This window comes from Carassius auratus, chromosome 30 (assembly GCF_003368295.1).
Source record: "Carassius auratus strain Wakin chromosome 30, ASM336829v1, whole genome shotgun sequence".
Taxonomy (NCBI): Eukaryota; Metazoa; Chordata; class Actinopteri; order Cypriniformes; family Cyprinidae; genus Carassius; species Carassius auratus.
The window spans coordinates 6910571-6916535 of record NC_039272.1 but is presented as its reverse complement, the minus strand read 5'-3'; the positions used below and the strand labels follow the sequence as shown (position 1 = coordinate 6916535).

General features: G+C 34.6%; 1 pseudogene; it reads left to right on the top strand.

The window, feature by feature from the left end:
* Window positions 1-2226: 2226 nt before the first annotated feature.
* Window positions 2227-4228, top strand: LOC113049032 (chemokine-like receptor 1; annotated as a pseudogene).
* Window positions 4229-5965: the final 1737 nt, after the last annotated feature.

Genomic DNA, 5965 nt, shown 5'->3' with positions numbered 1-5965 from the left:
GTGCCACATTATTTTACTCTTTTAACATCTGAGAGGTTTGGGAATGGACATACTCACCTTTTGTTCCCAGTCTTGTTTTTGTTTGCTGATTTCATGTATCAGTATTCTTTTTTTGTTCATAAATTTTGGGATTTTAATTTTTTCCTATGTCCTTCTCAGTTGCTCTGGTAAGTTTAAGTGGGAGGTAATGTGCACCATCCTGGTTAAACTCAGTTATAACTTTCCAGTGTTTCCCTTGTGTTTTCTCTAAATTCATAAGTTTCTGTTTCTCACAGGGCTCTGAACCGGTTCAAGGAACGAAAACAAAAACCGGAACAAACAATATTTTGACAGGAACAGAACCAGAAACAAACGAAATAATTATTTTCAGTTCCGAACAGAATCGAACATTTGAAATGGCCATTAACCGGTTTATAACGTTATTTTATCATTCCATTTAATATTTGAAATTTGCTTTCAACCAATCACGAATTCCAGCAGTACAGCATATGCAAATGTGACTCTGAAGCCAATGAGTGAATTGTCCGTTTAGCTGTGAACTCATCATAGGTAAGTCTCAATGGCAATGCACCGCCTTCAGGGCCGGTGTTCTGACGGAACACCATACCCATCATAATGGGATACCTTCGGTTAATGCTCATGCACACCAGTGAAATGGGTGAAATTGCGCATGCGTTAAATTAAAACATAATTTCAGCATACCTAAAATTATAAGCGGTAAACAGTGTACCCCTTTATGAACTGTATTTTTATTAAACCAGGGCCTATCAAAAAAGCATACCCCTGTATAAACTGCATTTTTATTAAACCAGGAGCTAACAAAACAGCATACCGCTTTATAAACTGTATTTTTATTAAACCAGGGCCTATCAAAAAAGCATACCCCTGTATAAACTGTATTTTAATTTAATTTATTTTTATTTTATTAATTTTTATTAAACTGTATTTTTATTAAACAAGGGCCTATCAAAATAGCATACCCCTGTATAAACTGTGTTTTTATTAAACCAGGGCCTAACAAAAAAGCATACCCGTGTATAAACTGTATTTTTAATACAGACAAAGTAGGCTTAATTGACAGACTTCGCTATAAAACTCAACTTCCGGTATGCTATTCTGACAAAGTATGCTACATCGAGAGAACACCGGATTATGGCCAAATTGGGCCTGATGCTGCAGCGCAAAAAAAGGCCTATTTTTTCTTGGTGTTGGTGCATGTGCATTCAACACTCAAGCGCCAGCATGCTTAGCCTTTACTGCCCAACTGAGGATGCAGCTTTCCTTTTCCATTCACAACTCTGAGAAGCTCCGCTCGCCGGAGGCATTGGATGCGCAACCCAATTTCGACATTTGGAAACGTCTGAGAAAGATTCAACGATGATAAAAACTTGTACAAGCTCTGCTGAGTCGTTCACATTCACCGGTTTCTGAGTGTGCATGAATGCAGCAAACTGTATCAGCTAATATTAATAATCAACTAAAGGTTTAAAAAGTAATTTATTTATTTTCAGTAAATTATCAAAATATTAAAAAAGGTTTCCTTACAATACGCTATGCGTGTATAAATATATATATATATAGAGAGAGAGAGAGAGAGAGAATTTGTATATAAGTTTCTAAGAGCAAAAAAAATATTATTTAATTCAGAAATAGACATAATGCAGACCCAAAATGTTTACAAACATTAGACTACAATAAACACTAGGCTATTTTTTATAATAAGTTGTCATTCAAATACATCGCAAACTCTCAAAACGCAATCTTAAACTACAATGCAGCAAACATTTTTAAATATCTTAAAAATACTTTGTCTTTAAAGTGTTGATAGAATTTTTTTTTTTTTTTTTAAGTAGGTCTAGTTTAGCTACATTTGGCCAAAATTTAGAGATGATGCTGTTTGGCTGTGAATAGATCTCTTAGATCTCTATTTCTTCTTTTCTTTTTGAGAAAAGAAAACATAACGTTGTTAACCAGTTTTTTCTTCAACCCGAACCGGTTTCAGAATGGTAATAATATCAGAGGAACACAGAACAGAAACATTAAAGTATCGATTCTGCTCGGAGTGAACCGATTGAATTTATTTTTTCTTATTTTTTTTTTTATTTTTTTTTTTTGCATTTTCAAACCCTGGTTTCTCATACTACTGTAGTTAGCTTTCAGTTTCTTGCTATTGTTTCCCTCACCAGACTCACTATGTTCAGACCAACTTTTCCCTCTATTTCTTCCTCTCATTTCTGTTTTCAATCTTGTTCATTATGCTATCACCTATTGCTTTCTTCAAGTTACGCCTCCTTCCAGTTACTCCCCTCTCTTGCAGTCCAGAGACAAGAAGCTATTGCAAAAGACAGGAACAGAGTCTGACACTCAGTCTGCACTTAACAGCAACAACCCAGCAACAGAAGTTCTGAAGCGCTGCAAACAACATTGTGAAGCTTACTTTGTGAGGTAAGTTATCTTCAGATAACATCATAACCAATTAAAGATAAGTCAGTTTTTTTTTCAGTTCAATTTTAAAAACAGAGCAGCAAAATAATAAGCATGCATACGATTAACAATTCCACGTTGCAATATAATATTTTCCTTATTTAAAAGGTGTTAGATACAAAATATAACAGACTGGGACAGACTGGAATTTTCTAATTATTCTAAGTATCACTTATGTCTATGGAAGTTACAACCCAGTTTCAGTTTAAATGCATTTGGATAAATTTCATATTGTTTTTGTTACAGAACTCTGCTTCCAATTCAGTTCTAATGGAAGACACAATGAATTCAACTTCAGATAATGATTATTATTATTACAATTATGATCAAGAAAATTATTATGTAGCCAGCCGTGATGAGGACGTACCTGTACATCTTGGATACTGCAGGGAAGCAGCATGTATAATTACAGTGATCTTTAATGTGATCATATTCCTCTTTGGCATCATTGGAAATGGCGCGGTGATCTGGATTACTGGTTTTAAGATGAAGAAGTCAGTGAACACCACCTGGTACCTGAGTCTGGCTCTGTCTGACTTCATTTTCTGCGCTACTCTCCCTCTCACCATTGACTACATGTTGAAGGGGAGCTGGATCTTTGGGCTCTTCATGTGCAAGTTCAACTCTTTTGTTATGACTCTCAATATGTACAGCAGCATTTTCATCCTGGTCATCATTAGTGTGGATCGCTGCATCACCGTCAAGTTTCCCGTCTGGGCCCAGAATCAGCGCACCGTAAAGAAAGCTTCTGTAGTTGTTTTGTTAGTTTGGTTCGTGTCTTCTTTGCTTAGCATTCCACCTGCCAAATTCAGAGAGACTACGAATCATGAATCAAAAGACATATGCTATAACAACTATGAGAAGAATCACCACACAATTGTTGTGTTCATTGCGTTTTATTTTGGGGTTTTTGATTCCATTCCTGACCATCTTCATCTGTTACTTCATCCTGATCCGTAAACATAGAGCAAAACAAATGTCCAAATTCACCAAACCCTTCAAGATCATGACGTTACTGATCACAGCTTTTTTTATTTGTTGGTTGCCATTTCAAGTAGTTTCCATTTTAGAGTTGAACCAAACCGAGCGCAGCTCTGCCTTTCACACAGCCCAACAAGTATCCGGCAGTCTCGCCTGTGCAAACAGCTTTCTAAACCCGTTCATCTATGCATTCATGGCCAAGGACTTAAAGAAGAAATGCTATTCCTTTCTTTCCAAGATTGAGAGCGCCTTTGATGAGGAGACTTTCTAAAGTACTTTCTGCTTTGGACTGAAGAGAATTCTGGCCCATAGAAACGACTTGGCATTAAAAAGTAGTGCAGTTCTTTTGTCTGTTGCATGTTTGAGCTTGACAATTTAAAAATAAAAGTTTAAAAATTTAAATAGAGGTTCAAAATAAGCTACTTTACAAGTCATTGTTTTTTGTCTATGATAGCTATTAAATGTTTACATATTCACGTTTTTATCTTACCATATACGTTACTGATTAACATGGGGTCTGTTGGATGGGGTTAAAATATTTTGCGGTTTTGGAATGTATGTATTAAACATAATTTGGGCAAGATCGGCAAATGTTGTCATGCTCCACATCTCTCTCTATCTTTGTTTTGCTAACATAAACATACAAATATATAATAAAAATCTTGTTCTATCCATTCTGTTTCCTTAAGTGCTGGGAATCCTCTTAATTATTTAAAGGGGTCATATGATGCAATTTACATTTTTCCTTTCTCTTTTGAGTGTTACATGCTCGTAGAGCATAAAGAAGATCTGTGAAAAGTCTCAAATCCAAAGAGATATTCTTTCTTAAAGTTAAGACTTGACACCCCACATCTCTACATCTCTACATCTGTATGTGGAAATGTTCATGCAAAGAATTCATGCACCAGCTATTAGTAACTTAACTAATAGCTATACTGAAAAAAAATATATAGGCTGTTCATTGAATTCAGAAAATTAAGAGGTTGCAATCAATTTATTTTAAGTTGTAAAAAGTTATAAACTTTCAAAAAAAAATTTGTAAATGGAGCTAAAGTAAATTGTTTGCAAACACGTTCATTGTAAAATTTTATATTTTTTCAGCATATTAACCATTTAATAAGAATGTTTAATTATATAATTATGCTTTTTTTAAGTTACTTACGACAGATTTGAAAATTGTTAGCATATTGCTTAATAATCATTTGTGAACATATAACTATGTTTTGTAAATGATTAGTTAATCCTCATCTAATCACTTTAAATTATTATAACTTAAATAAATAAATAAATAAATAAATAATTTATAACTTAATCTACAAATCATAAAATATTAACATATCACTTATTAATCATTTATGAACGCAGACGTTTTTGTAAATGATTTATTCAGCGTTAACTTATCACTTATAAATGACTGAACGTTATTATAAAGTTAAAGTTTTACTTAATTTTCATTTTAGGATTCACGAGCAAAGACCTCAACATAACCAAATATATAAATGAATAGTTTATTGTTCAGAATGTTAGAGATGAGTTGGAAGAGGATGAAAAGGTAAATCGGAAAGGATGAGGGACAAGTTGATCTGGGCGTCTTGAACTGATGACCCCGAGAGACTCAAGATGGGGGTATGATCTCGTTTGTATACTTGGGCCAGATGATAAGGACCATCTAAGTTGGGAAGAGCTGAGGTAAGCTTAGGCTTGATGGAGAACATGATATTGTTGTGGATGAAGGCATGGTATGGTTGAGATGACCAGAGGCCAAGGGTTCTGATCGTCTCATTGGAGATTGAGCATCTGGCTGCTGATGTTATGAATCTTGTGGCCGGTTTCCAATTTCTGCAAGGAAGAGGTGGTCTTTAGGAAGTGTTTAGCCTGCATGTCAAGAGCGGACATATTCAGAAATAGATCTGAAAGAAATCAGAAGTATGGACAGCAGAGTTATGCAACATTGGACTGATTATTCTTTATCAACACAGAAGCCTGTTCTTTTATGTAAGACTTTTTAAAATAAATAGTATATATGTATGCATATTATGATCAGATACATAGTGTAGTCTGAATAAATTTTATATTGCTAGACTAACCCCCACCAAAAAAAAAGTCTTCTGTTGGGGAGCCACATTCGAGCGCTACATTTATTACTGAAGCAATACTGATCCCTAGTGTTTATACTTCCAAAGCCATGGCGTCACTTCTAATTAACACATTTGTTTGATTGTTTCTATAACAACATACACATAAATCATGACTTGATTTTTTCAAGAAAACTGTAAACCGAAGCTCTACGGTTAACAGTGATTTTTCATGTTTCCTGCTTCTGTTGTATTCTGAACCCGTTCTGTATGATGTCAAGAAAGTCTTCCAGCATACTGTATAGTACAAAGGCAGAGAGGAAAAAAATTATTGTTATTATTATATTACAGTTCCTAAACATTTTTATATTTTTCTTTAACACAGAAGATCTGTCCCGAGACGCTCTCGAGTTACGTTGAGACTG